The sequence below is a fragment of the Aquarana catesbeiana genome, linkage group LG03 (assembly GCF_042186555.1).
Source record: "Aquarana catesbeiana isolate 2022-GZ linkage group LG03, ASM4218655v1, whole genome shotgun sequence".
NCBI lineage: Eukaryota > Metazoa > Chordata > Amphibia > Anura > Ranidae > Aquarana > Aquarana catesbeiana.
Genome location: NC_133326.1, coordinates 120,096,258 through 120,112,865, shown reverse-complemented (window position 1 = coordinate 120,112,865; position 16,608 = coordinate 120,096,258). Strand labels below are relative to the sequence as shown.

Sequence of the window (16,608 nt, the reverse complement as noted above, 5' to 3'; positions counted from 1 at the left end):
ACTGGACAATGCACCTGTGCCCTCAAGCCATGTCTGAACACCGGGGCTAAACGTGTACATTAGGACTAAAGGCTCACTTTTATTAACAGAGAGAGCATGTTTAGTCTGCATGGTGAAAGTTATTTTTTTAAATTCCCTTGCACATGATATGACAAGGGTGAAGCTAGCAGCGGGCACCTGGGGCACGTATCCCCCGCATCTCTTGTGGGATTCTCTGGGTCCTGACACTGCAAATGCCTGAATTTTGTTTTACATTTAACCCCATTTTCAGCAGTTGGTTCTTGTTCTGCCCACTTGCCTGTCAGGGCTGTAACCCAGAGATGAGGGAAGTGTTCCACAGTTCAGTCTAGGTTCTGACGCATCATATGACACAGCCGAGGGGAAGCTTATAAGTACTTCGTGGCCTGGAGGAATGGTGAGTTCAGAGAGGGAGGGGAGATTTGTGCTCGGGCATGGATTTATTTATGTTGACTGAATTTTTTATTGGGGGGGGAGGTGTGCAGGAAGGTTTGTTCGCATTTTGATTCTTTGATTCATGCAGGGGAGACTTTTATTGGTAGTTGGGGTTTTTGCATGAGGGGAAATTTGTGGGAAAATGTTTGGTGAGAAATTTGCTTGGGTAGTTTTTTTGCTAAGGGGTAGGGGGAACTTTCCATGCGGATGGATTTATGCTTAGATGGAAGTTTTGCTTATGTTATGGAGCGGGGATTATGTTTGAGAAAATTGCACTCTGGGGGTTAAATGCTTTGGTCTGAGATGGGGGGGGGGATTTTGTTTCTGGGGTGGCTCAATAGATGTGGGGGAGTACTCATTGAACTGCATCGAGGAAGGAGGTCTGTTTGTTACATAAGCCCGAGTGCTGCACTCTGTGCTGTGTGTTAAGTATCTGGCCACTGTATGCTGGGAGTATTGCAGCCAGGAGTGTGCAATGTATGGTACTATATACAGTGCAGCTGTCAGAAGCTAAAACGTTATGGCATAACAAAGTGTAAAAGTTAGGAATATGTAATGTACAGTGTCTGCTGCATATTCCTGACCACCATACTTTGTATGCTGTGCTGTTAATACTAATATCTATATATACTAATAGCTGCTTCATTCTACATTACGGTACATATCCTGATTCCTTTACTATGTACTCTGGGCCATATATAATTTACACCTAACCCAGGCACATTGTGCGTTATATACTCCTGACCTCTGTGTGTAACATATTGACCCCTGCACTCTGTACAATTTGTGCTCCTAAACCTTGCCCTCTGTGCTTTTGGCATACTCTTGTCCCTTTGCATCCCTGTGATTTGCTTGTTATGTACTCCTAACCCCTGCACTGTTCATTACATACTCCTGAATCCAACAATATACAGACTGTGTTGTAAAATGCATACACCCGAGTCTTGTGCTATGAACATTGCATTCTGCTGACCCCTGCAATCTATTTGCAATATTGTAATTACATACGTCTAACAAGAGTATTCATTAGGGCAGATTTACTAAAACCAGTGCACACAAAATCTGGTGCAGCTGTGCATAGTAACCAGCTTCTAACTTCAGCTTGATCAATTGATCAAATCTTTGACAATAAGCCCCTGTTCACATTGACTGCGACTTTGAAATCATGCGACTTCATCTGTAATCGCATGATTTCAAAGCCGCATCGCAGGGCAAATACGGGTGCGACTTTGATGACATTTGTGCGGCTTCATGCACAGATGTATATTCAAGTCGTACCCGAAATTGCCAAAAGTAGTGCATGTACTACTTTTTCAAATTGATGCGGCACTGTAAAGTCAGCGTTGCACCAATTTGAATAGTGCGATTGTCGGCAATAGGATGACCTGTCAAACCGCATGACAAGTCGCTCCACTGTGAACAGGGACTCAAACCTGGAAGCTGAATGATTACTATGCACATCTGCACCAGATTCTGTGGGTCCCAACTTTAGTAAATCTCCCCAATTGTCTCAACTGTTTCTGGTCTCTAACCATTTTAAAGAAGTTCTCCTTTAGTTAATACATTAAGTGTCTGTCTTCTGCCTATTTTTCAGGTGCATTTTTCAAATATGATTGTACTGATATTAATATTTGGTTTTGGCTGTGAGACTGTATTTAAATTATATTTTGTGGGTACTGAAGGACTGTAGTAAATGTGTCTTGTATACAGTGAGTAGGCTCAGGTTTTATTTACCCATACTACTTTACACCCTTCTCCTCTTAGCACAAATAAGTTGCACCTACCATCCACCACTGTGTGTAGGACACCACAATTCATTTTCTCAGGGTGCCCCAGGTCTTGCACAATCCTAGCAACACCCCTGTGATAGGATATTCTGAGAAAAAGTAAACACTTCAGCTTATTCAGCAAGTGAAACAAATATTCACTTTACAAAATAATCAATCACTACTACTGTAGTAAATGAACCCCCATGATTTCATTGACTTATAGACTTGCATTGCATAAAACAACAGTAAAGTCTACATGTCTACTGAGCAAACATGGCAGATCTCATGCAGATATAAAATTACAAACTATATGCCTTTTTAAAATATTAAACCATATTCATAAGATTCTTTTTTCACACTGATCCTTGATAATCTAAAATCTCTAAAATCAAGTGCAATACACACAAAAACACAAGCCAACCATTCAAAATGGTAGCAAAAATTACAAGTTAGTTTTATAAGTTGTTGATCTGAGACATCATTTTGTCATTAATTTATCACAGGGCTGTCTCTAAACTAAGAGTTTATATTTCCTGATAATGATGGTTTCTTATCCTCTGCACTGATCTGACAAGGATGCAGCACAGCAGAGAATCACTAACACAACCAAAAATAGCCTTACAATGCATAATCTTATCAGCCAGAGGCAGAGGGATATGCAGCCGGGACACACAGGAAACGCGCACGCACAGCCTGCTATGTTGCACGTGAATCTTTGCTCAAGACTACATCTGTCTCTCGCTCTCTGCTTTGTGAAATTGTAAAATTGCATTTAGAATGGTACAAAATCATGAAATCTGTAGCACAATCCACAGGCTTTTTATGAGTGACAATCAAGGTAAAAAAAAAAAGGAACAAAATAAAATTATGAGATAAGGTTGCCTTTTGTAAAGATGAAATACATTTAAATGCAATTAAAATGAAATGTAAATAAATGTATTTATTCTGGCCAATATACTGATACCACTAATTAAATCAACTGTTTTTCATGTTCCCCCTCCACCTTGTCCTCACAGGACTGTTCTGTTCCTTCTCTTTGCTTTTGTTTGGGAAGACAGGCCTTTCAGCTTCATCTGACCCTTGAGTGGGGTTTAAAGAGTAACTCCACTTTTGTTGAGAAATAAAACATTCCCCTCTGGGTGATCTATATACATTACAAGGATTTTAACAAACTTTGTTGCAGATTCCTACTTTTTGTTCTTCTGAACAAATCCCTGTGTGTTTGTCTGTGTCCATGTGGTAAGTGAATCTAATGGGAGTGGTTTCATAATTATTACAATTACACTCTGAGCGGCTCTTACAAATCTGCTCAATGTGATACCCCCTCTCCTCTGTCAGTGCATTCCTATCAGTGCCAAACAATACCACATATCAGTGCTGCCTATCAGTGCCAATCAGTGCTTCCAATCAGTGCCCCCTATCAGTGCCAAACAGTGCTGCCTATCAGTGCCAATCCAGTCCACCTATCAGTGCCAATCAGTGCTGCCTATCAGTGCCACCTGTCAGGGCCAATCAGTGCTGCTAATGAGTGCCACCTGTCAGTGCCAATCAGTTCTGCCTATCAGTGCCAACTATCAGTGTCCATCAGTGCTGTCAATCAGTGCCCATCAGTGCTGCCTATCAATGCCCATCAGTGCTACCAATTAGCGCCCATCAGTGCGACTAAATGCTGACAATCAGTGCTGCCTATTAGTGCAGCCTATCAGTGCCATTAGTGCTGTCAATCAGTGCCACCTATTAGTGCCAGTCAGGGCCCATCAGTGCTTCCAATCAGTAGTGCCAATCAGTGCTTTCTATTAGTGCCAATCAGGGCCGCCTATCAATGCCAATCATTGCTGCCTATTAGTGCCAGCAAGCAGTGCCTATCAGTGCTCATCAGTGCTGCCAATCAGTACCCATCAGTGCTGCCAATTAGTGTCCATCAGTGCTGCCAATCAGTGTCCATCAGTGCTGTCAATCAGTGGTGCCTGTCAGTGCCAATCAGTGGCACCTATCAGTGCTGCCAATCAGTGCCGCCTATCAGTGCTGCCTATCAGTGCTGTCAATCAGTGCTGTCAATCAGTGCCCATCAGTGCACTGAGTGCAAGGATGGTGAGATGAACTCAGCAGCCAGGCACATTGTCCAGGTGGGGCAAAACTGAAATCTGTTGATGTTTATTAATGCCACATGCTGACCTTTAGTATAATAGGTAATCACCACACTACTATTTACAATAAACTACTGGAGGTAAAATAAAAAAAGCGTCAGTAAAAGGCCTGCCACTAAGCACTGTTATGTGTTCCCACATCACAAAAAGAAAAAAAAAAATTGCAGCACTAACTTAATAATCAATAATTTAACAATAATGGTGGAACCCTCTCATGTATGGAAATCTCAATAAACTTCAATATTACCACAATACCAGTCTCTGTGATACACAACTTCACATATAATACACATCAAACTGAAAATAAGACATACTGTATAAAATTAAACTTAGCAGGGATGGTGGAAACTCCTCCTATAGATATTTGCCATACAGATTAAAGCCGAGTGCAACAACTTTTTAGTTGGGTGGTTCCTACCATTATAGCACTTTGGAATTTTTATTTTTTTAGATTGTTACACTTCATTTTATATGTTTTAGTTACTATTATAATGTGAATTTTTGCACTTGAAGTTAATTTTCCACCACCCTTGCTAAGTCCATGTCTTTATGGTGTGCAGTCATTTTGGAACAGGTAGGGGCCATCCCCAAACTTTTCCCACAAACTTGGGAGCATGAAATTGTCCAAAATGTCTTGATATGCTGACACCTTAAGTGTTCCTTTCACCGGAACTAAGGGGCCAAGCCCAATGACTGAAAAACAACCCCGCACCATAATCCTTCCTCCGCCAAATGATTTGGACCAGTGCACAAAGCAAGGTCCATAAAGACATGGATGAGCGAGTTTGGGGTGGAGGAACTTGACTGGCCTGCACAGAGTCCTGACCCCAACCCGATAGAACACCTTTGGGATAAATTAGAGCAGAGACTGGGAGCCAGGCCTTATCGTCCAACATCAGTGCCTAACCTCACAAATGTGCTTCTGGAAAAATGGTCAAACATTCCCATGGACACATTCCTAAACCTTGTGGACAGCCTTCTTAGAAGAGTTGATGCTGTTATAGCTGCAAAGGGTGGGCCAATTTAATATTGAACCCTACGGACTAAAACTGGGATGCCATTGAAGTTCATGTGCTTGAAAAGGCAGGCGTCCCAATACTATTAACAATATAATATAATATAATATAATATAATATAATATAATATAATATAATATATATATATATATATATATATATATATATATATATATATATATATATATATATATATATATATATATATATATATATGTGTGTGTGTGTGTGTGTGTGTGTGTGTGTGTGAGCTTCGGGCTGCACACTCTAATGAAATAGGCTGCGCACACCTATGGGATGGGGGATTTGGTTCAGTTTTTATCACGACCGTTTACATTCAGCTTAAGTGGGGGAAATCTCTCTAGTGCAGCACCATATCACAGTAAAACAAGGATACTATATCAAAAACAAAATTAAAAAAAGGCTGGGCACACACATAATCGAAGATAAAAAGTGAAATAAACTATGGAATATTATTATTATTATTATTATTATAATACAGGATTTATATAGTGTGAAGAGTTTGTGCAGCGCTTTAAAACATGAGGGCAGACAGTACAGTTCCAATACAATTCAGAGGGTCCTGCTCTTCAACTATGTCTTAAAAAAACATAAAAAAAGTACTTTATAGCTCAATGGGTAAGAGTATCACCCACAAGACTAGCTAAAGGTGCGTGAATCAGAAGTAAAGTAAGTAAAGCAAGTTAAACAGCCAAAATATGTGTGTTGCAGCTGTGAATTTAGCTTTTTGTATGCAATTCCACTTAAATAAGTCTTGAATAAGTCTTAACAGCTGACCTTGGCGATTCATAATTGCACTGAATTTTGGCCACTGAAACCACTCAACATGGCACTACAAAAACATTATGCTCATAAATTCTGGAGTCACTGTCTATCCTAATGAGAATCATAATTTGACCTTGAATGTGCTTTAACATATGCCTTGGTGCTTGAATTGATAGTAATTGGAATGTGACTACCAGGAAAGCAATATTTCCACTGACAGTTCACAATCTGGGGGTCCTTTTTAGACACTTTGGAAGTAAATGTACAGCATATCAGAATCAAACTGCAAAATGATGATTCACCAGAAAACCAATCCCTAGCTACTCATCCTGTGGTATAATACCACAATTTCTAGATCTGAGCATTAAACCAGAAAAAAAAGACATTTGTTTTTTGTAATAATCTGGACTTTTCAATAAGACATCCAGTAATTAAATTTAGTAAAGGAATTTCAAAATCTATGTTTCTCATTTATTCTCAACTGCCATTCAATAAAAATATTTCTGAAAGCTTTTACTCTTTTAAATTCAATAAAGCTTCTATTTAACCTCCAGCATATCCCAATGTACATTCCAGATATTGCTCCTCAGACCAATAGGTAATACATGTAACATGTTGCAGTTAATAGAGCCAGGCACATGGATCTACACCAAGGGGCTATGTCTATCACACAAGAAATTTTGTAGCAACTGAAGAATGTCTATCAACTATCTTGTTGCTAGCAATAAAACGAATCTCAGTCAATGAACAAGCTCTGTCTTAAAGCGTTTGTTACCCTAAAAAAAAAATAAAAAAATGGATCATGTTCCCTTAAAGTATGTTATACAGCACAGTGCCTGTGTAATATGGCCACCTGTATAACCTCTATCATCCGCAGCTCTCCTCTGTCTCCCCCCCACCCCACACCTGCCTGTCAGCTTGTGACAGTGCCGATCGCTCCCCTCCTGCTGCAATAATAACCATAGTATATTCATGCCATCCCCTCTGTTTAATAACAATATGTGTCCCAGTGTCTGTGCTATATAAAAAAGATGCATATATACCTTATATCAGAGTGTCTCCCAGTGCTCACGTGACTACTCGCCTTTCTCCTCCTCTCCCGGCTGATGTCAGTGGGAGTTCTCAGCCCCTCCCGCTATAGCTGTCAGCCTGGGAGAGGAGAGAACCGAGGAGCCACGTGAGCGCCAGGAGATGTTCTTATATAAGACAGAAATTGCCATCTTCTTTATATAGCATAGACATTGGGACACATATCATTATTTAACAGAGGGGATGGAATGAATATACTATAGTGACTTTATAACCATTCTAAGCAGTTTCAGATGGCCACAAAATGTCCTGTTTCAGTAGTTACTTGTGCTTCATTGATACTAATAGCCATGTCATGGCAACAATTTGTTGGTAATGGTCATGTTATACAACAACAATTTGTAGATATATACTGTAGATGTGTACTATAACTAGCTATAGCAGCTTTTCTCAGCCAGGATTATATAGAACTCTAAGGTTCCTCCAGAGGTTTTTAGGGGTTCCTTAAGCAATTGAAATTTCTGCCTCTGAGATAAGTAACCTTTGATACCAAAGATCTTTTTAGCTATCTTTAAGGGAGGGCATTCTTTCCGTTGACGACAATGTGAGGTGTATTTTTCCCACGTGCCATCCTGCTAATATCCTGTGAGATGTAGATATAGTACTTATTGGCAGGAATTTCCCCACACCTAAAAGTTATTTCAAGGGTTCCTCTGTGTTAAAAAGGTTAAGAAAGGCTGAGATATATTGCATCAACTTACAGTGCCTTGAAAAAAGTATTCACCCCCTTGGCATTTTTCGTGTTTTGCTGCCTCTCAACCTGTAAATAACATGGATTGTTTGAGGATTTGCATCATTTCATTTACAGAACATGCCCACAACTTTGAAGATTTTTTTAAATTAGTGTGAAGCAAACAACAAATAGGAAAAATAACAGAAAAAGTCAATGTGCATAACTATTCAGCCCCCTAAAGTCAATACTTTGTAGAGCCACCTTTTGCAGCTATCACAGCTCCAAGTTGCTTTGGATAAGTCTCTATGAACTTGCCACATCTTACCACTGGGATTTTTGCCCATTCCTCTTTGCAAAACTGCTCCAGCTCCTTCAAGTTGGATGGTTTGCGCTTGTGAACAGCAATCATTAAGTCTGCCCACAGATTTTCTATCGGATTGAGGTCTGGGCTTTGACTAGGTCATTCCAACACATTTACATGTTTCCCCTTAAACCACTCAAGTGTTGCTTTAGCAGTGTGTTTGGGGTCATTGTCCTGCTGGAAGGTGAACCTCTGTCCTAGCCTAAAATCACACACAGAGTGGTACAGGCTTTGCTCAAGGATATCCCTGTATTTAGCACCATCCATCTTTCCCTCAATTCTGACCAGTTTCCCAGTCCCAACTGCTGAAAAACATCCCCACAGCATGATGCTGCCACCACCATCTTTCACTGTGGGGATGGTGTTCTTTGGGTGATGTGATGTGTTGGGTTTGCGCCAGACATAGTGTTTTCTTTGATGGTCAAAAAGTTCAATTTTAGTCTCATCAGACCAGAGCACCTTCCTCCATACATTTTGGGAGTCTCCCACATGCCTTTTCGCAATCTCAAAACGTGCCATTTCGTTTTTTCTGAAAGTAATGGCTTTCTTCTGGCCACTCTGCCATAAAGCCCAACTTTATGGAGCGTACGGCTTATTGTTATCCTATGTACAGATACTCCAATCTCTGCTGTGGAACTCTGCAGCTCCTCCAGGGTTACCTTAGGTCTCTGTGCTGCCTCTCTGATTAATGCCCTCCTTGCCCGGTCTGTGAGTTTTGGGTTGCTGCCGTCTCTTGGCAGGTTTGCTGTTGTGCCATGTTCTTTCCATTTGGTTATGATAGATTTGATAGTGCTCCTAGGGATCATCAAAGATTTGGATATTTTTTTTATAACCTAACCCTGACTTGTACTTCTCAACAACATTGTCCCTTACTTGTTTGGAGAGTTCCTTGGTCTTCATGGCAGTGTTTGGTTAGTGGTGCCGCTTGCTTAGGTGTTACAGGCTCTGGGGCCTTTCAAAAGTTATGTATATGTAATGACAGATCATGTGACACTTAGATTGCACACAGGTGGACATCATTTCACAAATTATGTGACTTCTGAAGGTAATTGGTTGCACCAGAGATTTTTATGGGCTTCATAACAAAGGGGATGAATAGATACGCACATGCCAATTATCATTTTTTTATTTCTGAAAAATAGTTTTATGTATATATTTTTCTAATTTTACTTTACCAACTTAGACTATTGTGCTCTGATCCATCACATATAATTCATATAAAAAAAAACATTGAACTAAAGGCTGTAATGTAACAAAATAGGTAAAAAGCCAAGGGGGTGAAAACTTTTGCAAGGCACTGTAGTTAGCAACTACAAATTGTTCGGTTTTTGGATCTGGGTTGAGAAAGAAGGTATTTGAGATGCTTATACTGTGATAAACAGGCAAGGAAAGATGTATGATAAGGAGATACTTGCCTAATCCAAGTCACCCACAACCGTCATGGGGTCAGATCTAGATATATTGTTACTTATTCTTATTTAAAAAATGTACAAGATGTGACACTAGGTGGACAAGTCAATAAATGAGGACCTGCAAGATTGGCCTAGCGCCTCCAAAGAACCCTCCAAAAGTACAAATGCCTGATCTTACTTGCATTTTTGTAGCAATTAAAAACATAACTAATCATTTTGGAATGTCATTATATCAATCAAGTTGATTGTTTTGGCTTTGTACAAGTGAGAAGATACTTCACACTGCACTTTTTTGAACTCTTAAATTGCTAGTATAATAAGGGCAAAGAGGAAGATCTTGAGAAAAATATCTAATAGAGGTCAGCAGTCAGTGTAATATAACTGAAGCATCGTGGGCCTGCTTGCTATTCCCATGCATGTACATAGAATGATGCCATAGTGCTGCTTACTGTCTATGCACAGTATCAGCAGTCAGGTGCATTCTCATTGCTCAACTACTCTCAACTACTCTACTTACTGAGAAAGTAACCAGCAAACAAAAATCTCTATTACTAACATTGTATGGAGTGTTGACAACACAACTTTGTTTTTCATTGTTTATCTAGGACAGGGGTCTCCAAACTACGGCCCTCCAGTGGTTCAGGAACTACAATTCCCATCATGCCTAGTCATGTCTGTGAATGTCAGAGTTTTACAATGGCTCATGGGACGTGTAGTTCCACAACAGCTAGAGGGCCATAGTTTGGAGATCCCTGATCTAGGACTTTGGGCTCCAATCACCAACTTTAGGTGAAAGGTTAACACTGTACTTATTACACACTGTCCATTAAAGTTGTGCTTAAGAGGCTTGGAAGCAGTAAAGGTACACAGAGGCATGAACACACTCTCTCCAGATATGGCATTTTTGGGCAGATTATCCAATGATCTCATGTCTAGTGGTCAGGCAGATGCCCACCAATACACTATTATCACAAAGGACCTGTGCATTGAACTTTTTGTTATTTAATCTTTAACTCTTTCTGTACATTTCCTTTTATAAATACAATAGAATCTCGTTATAACAAACCATTCCGTAACAAACCAGAACAAACCATTCTCACAGGGGAGAACAACCAATTAGACAGGCTTAAAAAAAAATAAAGATGTTCACTGATCGAAATGTCTGCCTGTGCCACACTCTTCCTCCCTCTAGTTCTCTGCAAAGCAATAAACATGAATATTCACTATGGCTGAGTGTTAAGTTTACTAACCAACCACTATACTAGAAAACACTATTTCCAGCAATCAGAATAATGGATAACATAAAGGGTCGTGTCTTTGGGACTAGACTACTATTTATTTTCTGTGTTCCATTACCTGATTACAGTGGACAGGGGTTTCCTTTAAAATGGTTATAGTAAAATATACTCTCAGAAAATTCCTCATAGTAATATTATAGTAAGAGATTAGTAAGATACTTTATCTATTAGTGTTTCTTGTACTCTATTTCAACATATACACATTTGGAAAACAGTGATGAGGAAAAAAAAGCTTAAAAAAGAAAATGCAGTCTATAGCAGAGCTTCTCAGCAAGTGGTGTATAGACCCTAGGGGGACTCTTGACAGCTTCCCTACCCCAAAAAAAAAAAAAAAAAAAGAAAGAAAGAAATTGTTAACTCTTAACTTAATTTTATCACCTTAGTTGGAAACAGCTATTCCCAGCCTTTAAATGATACTCTGCATGTGACATTGAGTAAAACAGTGGGTGACGTTTGATCTACATTTGACATCAATTAAAGAAACCTTAAAAAAAATGTTTTACTTGTAAGTTTCCCTGTTGCTCCTTATTAACCCTTAGTTAACACTAATCAACCCCTGATAATCTCTTTCCTCTCGTTCTCCCCTTGGCTATTATTTTTTATGTTTATTTTTGTTTTACCATTAATATTTACATTCACTTTTTTTGGCACATGAATTGAAAAATGTACAATTTTTTCATTTGCATGCTTTTTACCAGAAATATCATTCTAGTATAATTTTAAATGGGGCAAATTTTAGAATAAAATACTTAAAAAGTATACTTTTTAACTACAGTAACACTACTTATTTTAAAACCAACGCCGATCATTTTTTACATCTATTTGTCTATGCATTACATAAAATAATGACCAAAATACAATATTGTCAAAGAAAGCTGAGTTGTCCTCCTAAAAAAACAATGGGGTGAGTTTACTAAAGAAAAACAGACTGTGCACTTTTAAAGTGCAATTGCTCCAGAGCTTAGTAAATGATGTTGAAAATTCACTTTGCAAAGCATACCTAATCATATGCAAGGAAATTTTTTTAAAAACTGCATTTTGCTTGCACGTGGATTGGATGATGGAAGTCAGCAGAGTTTTATCGCATTTACTAAGCTCTGGAGCAACTGCACTTCCACAGTGTAAAAAGTCTATTTGCCTTTAATAAATCCACCTCAATGTATGTTTTATTTTGTTATCCTAAGTAATGACTATGTTATCACCAAAAAAAAAGAAGATTAATAGCAAGAATTAAAAAAAATTGCAATACCCATTATGAGTATACAGGTACATGAGCTGAAGTGGTTATTATAAACGTGATTTTAGAGTACCTTATTCATTCTGCTTAGAATCCAATTATAAGAAGAGACACAAATGTACATGGCTTATACATCTGTTGTAAAAGGGTATTTTTTAAGAAGCTGATAAGTACTAGTCTGTGGATAAACGTAAGTCACATAGATGGTAGAAATAAGCTGCTTCAGGATCACATTAAATGAAACCTGTCATTGCTGTAGATCACAATCAGAACACGTCTGCAATCCATTACATTACGTCTATAAAAGCCATACATTTATTTTGTTTGTTTTTCTTATGCCTAGCCCTCCTTGAGTTATGATGACTAGAAAAAAATAAGGCATTCAATGTGTATTCAGTCTACTACAGCTCCTTTAAAGCTGGATTCACATTTCAGTGAATGCAAAAGATCCTTTATAGCCTGTGTTAGGGGACAGTATTGTGCTGGATGCCAAAATATTGTCCTGGCAGAAGGAGCAATGTATTATGTAAGTGGCTGCAGCCCAAACATTGCACAAAAAATAGTCTGTGCTACTGTGCGCACATGTGAGCAAAGCTGCTTGACTGGTAGCACTTGGCAAGTAATTATCGCCTGTTAAGCACTTCATTTTGCAGTCTATGTGAATCCAGGCTTTGGTCTTTGCAGTTAAAATTTTACCCTGTAGTTTGTCCCTTCTTTTTTTTTTTTTTTTAAGATAGTTGAGAGCAGCTGGAGGTTTTTTTGGCCTCAAGGCCTCATGCACACTGGACGTTAAAATAACGTTATAAAAACGTCAGTAGCTTTGCAGCTTTTTTCAACGTTTTTGCAATAGCGTTTTTTAGAGTTTATGGACTTTTTTTAGGGTTTTTCCGTGTTATCATTTTTTAGCATTCTTGTTTTTTTTTAAATATATTTTTAAACATACGTTAAAAAACGCTGGTGAGCAACATTTTTGAGCGTTTATCGACGTTTATCAGCGTTAAAGCATTTTTACAGCTGAAAACCGTCAGAACCCACTAGTTTTGGGTTTTTTTTTACTGCTCAAAAACGTTACTGCCCAAAACTGCTGATAACAGCCTATGTGTGCATGGACACATAGGATAACATGATGGAGAGTTTAATGACTGTAGAAAAAAACGTCTACTTCCAAAAACAGCTGCTGTAAAAACGTCCAGTGTGCATGAGGCCTTAATGTGTCGCAAACTACTCTGATGAGCTTGAGGTGCTTTAAAATTCTAACACTTCAGCACTACGGTTTTTCATATCTGTGAACTGCCAGATATTACCAGTTGTGCCAAGTATATGTAGCACTACCCCCACAGGAGCAGCTCAGTAGATTGGGTTTTCTGTTCCTCTGCCTCAACTCTGAGAACAACCTCAGCCCCACTGACACACCATGTTAAGCAAATCGACATTGCTCTGCTACTGAGAGCACAAATATAGATACCCTGCGCACAACTAAGGTTCAGTAATCAAAATGAAAAAATCAGACTGGTTAGTGGTAAATGAACCTAATATATTGTCACAGATTGCAGTAAATAGCAGTATGCACATAAATGAATAAAGGATAGGGTCAATCACGGTTAATTAGGCAATATGTTTACTAGGCTATAGCAGCATGGAATGGAGTTATGTGCAGCTAAATTAGAGAAAACCTTGAAATTCACAAAATCAGCAAACGAAAACAGTAACAGCAAAGATAATCATTGCTGTGATAACTCTGTAAACAGTAGGCTATATCTACTTTAGAGTGCACTCTATATGAATGGCAGCAATGAAGTTTTAGACTCTCCCTAATGAGGTACTTCTTACTATGGACAATAGGCAAAAGTTCTTGTGAAGCAGCTAAGTGAGCAGGCTTCAGCCCTTATTCTTCAGGCGGCTAATGTTGGGGCCCACTATGCACATGAGCAAAGTCCCAGTAAAGTCTGTATGCAGTAAATTATTCTTCTAGTTAGATGGCCAGTCCCTATGTCCTCAGGCTCTGCTAGCAACAACAGGTAATGAGAGCAGTGTTCTCTTACCAGTCCCAATGATACTGCAACAGGGGTTCCACTGTTCAGATGTCAGTTCACTTCTGGATCTTCCTGGAATGACTTCGGTCCTCAGCACACAGCCACAGGCTTGTAGCATGTTGAAATGCACAAAGGAGCAGTGATGTGCACACCTGAGTCTTCACGAAGCAAAGGCAGAGTTCCTCAGTATTCTGTCTGTGAAAAAACAACTCCCTCCCCTTATACATGGCTCACATTGGGAAATGTATTTCAATGGTCCACAGACTGCCATAGTAAAGTTTCTTTCCTGAACTTCATCTTTCATGATTCAATGCTGCCAACAATCAAGTCTCTTGAGTTCCTTCTGCTTGTCAGCTCCCCCTAGTGGATGGAGGTGAGGTAGTGTTAACCCATTCAGCTGAAGTTCATTGAGAGCACAGACAGCACTGCAGACAGCACTGCAGCACACCATACCTAGATGCTTACTCAGGTCAATAAAAGGAAAATGATTATTTTGACAGGCTTCTAGAACTTATATGGCCTACTTTCTTAAATTAACACCATCTTCTGCTTCTCTGTACTGTCCATTTCTTTCTGTTTTTTACTTTTATTTTCCTCAGACCTTTCATAATAGATATTTCTAAGAGAAATATCACATGTGGCACAATCCATTTTAAGGGGGCTGTAGGGATCACAAATGATCTCTTTGTAAGTCCCCCTATATCAAGTAAGTTGACCAACACAAAGGTAGAGAAAAAATATCTGATTGATTTGTTTTACTGAGAGTAATACAAGAAATTTGCAAACAAGTATAAAAAGAGCACATTGCACAGTACATATTAGATAGTCATAAGATCCATACAGTTAGTATACACAAAACAGCAGTAAGGGTTAAGTGGAGCCAAATCTTTTTCCCACCTTCATTTCAAGGAAGGTTGATAGACGACAAGAAAATTGAATTATATATATTTTTTTGCTATAAAAGCAAAAGCGAGAATAGTAATATTCAGTGCACAGTGCCACTATTAGAGCAAAGTAAACCATTTGATTCAGGTTGGTGTCAAGTAAGTTGCTTTGAGTGCTATAGTTTTATTATGCCTTGTTGTAAGTAACCACAGGGGGTCATTTGCTTGGCACAGGCACCATTTAGAGAACGTCATGTATTTTTCTGAATGAATGCAAAGTGTTCACTGATTGGATGAGGTGGAGATTGTGACCTCACTGCCCCACATTTCCATCATGTACAATCAGAAAACGCTTTGCAATAATTGAGAAAACCGCAAGGCATTCTGTGACTGGTGTCTGTGCTGGACAATCAATTCCTTGTGAATACCATTTAGCAGGGCAGACAAGTGGCATGGGACCTGGAAGACCACAATGATCACTGTAGTAGTGGCTACTACTACAGTGCCTCTCAATTTCCATAGTTATCCCATGGGTATAACATATGCATTCTTACATTCGTCCAAGCTTGACCAATGTAACTATGCAAAAAAAATTATACCTGGAGTTCAGCTTTAACAGAAATTTGCCATATGCTTTACCCACAACCAGCTACAACACATTGGTCCAATTGGTAATTGCTGTGTAACACACATTGGGGTTGATTTAATAAAGGTAAATAGACTGTTCACTTTTTAAGGTGAAGGTAAAGCTCTGCTGAATTCCATCAACCAATCATGTGCAAGTAAAATTTGATTAGTGATTCTTCACTACATTCACTTAGTTAAGGGAAAATTCCCTTGCAAAGTGAACAGCCTATTTGCCTTTATTAAGTAAACCCCATTTAGTGCAGTGCTTCTCTTTGGAAACAAACCTACATATGCTACCTCACAGTGAGAAAAACATTCCATGTTTTTTTAGTAAAAATGACACACAAATCAGTGTACCTTTGATCAACCTAAAGCTTGGCACGACTCCATGCTACTGCTAGGTGATATCATGCACACCCATGCAAACGACCACTATTGCCCTCTTTGGTGAATTATCAGGTCTCCTCATAAACTGGGACAAATTGGCACTAATGCTACTGGACACTAACCCTTCAAAATCATTACTCCTTCCTGTCCAGTCCTGGTTACCTCTACTTTAAATGCTTGGGCTTACAGGTTACACCTCAGCCAGTGGATTTCTCTCATCTGAATATAAAGCCTGAATATTAGACATGTGCAATTTGTTTCGTTCTGAATTCGTTTTTAACGAATTTCGACTAATTTGTTAATTCGGAAATATCCGAATTACCGAAACCCCGTTTAACAAATTTTTTCGAATATTCAAAAAATTCGAAAATTCATAAATTCGTAAAATTTGAACATTCGGAATTCAGAATTAGAAAATTCGAAATAATAACTAACT

The 16,608-nt window shown here is 38.9% G+C and overlaps 1 protein-coding gene across 1 annotated transcript in view; it reads right to left on the bottom strand.

The window, feature by feature from the left end:
- HCN4 (hyperpolarization activated cyclic nucleotide gated potassium channel 4) overlaps positions 1-16,608 on the bottom strand; it is a 245,417-nt gene that overhangs the window by 173,422 nt on the left and 55,387 nt on the right. The gene's annotated exons all lie outside the window — the stretch shown is intronic.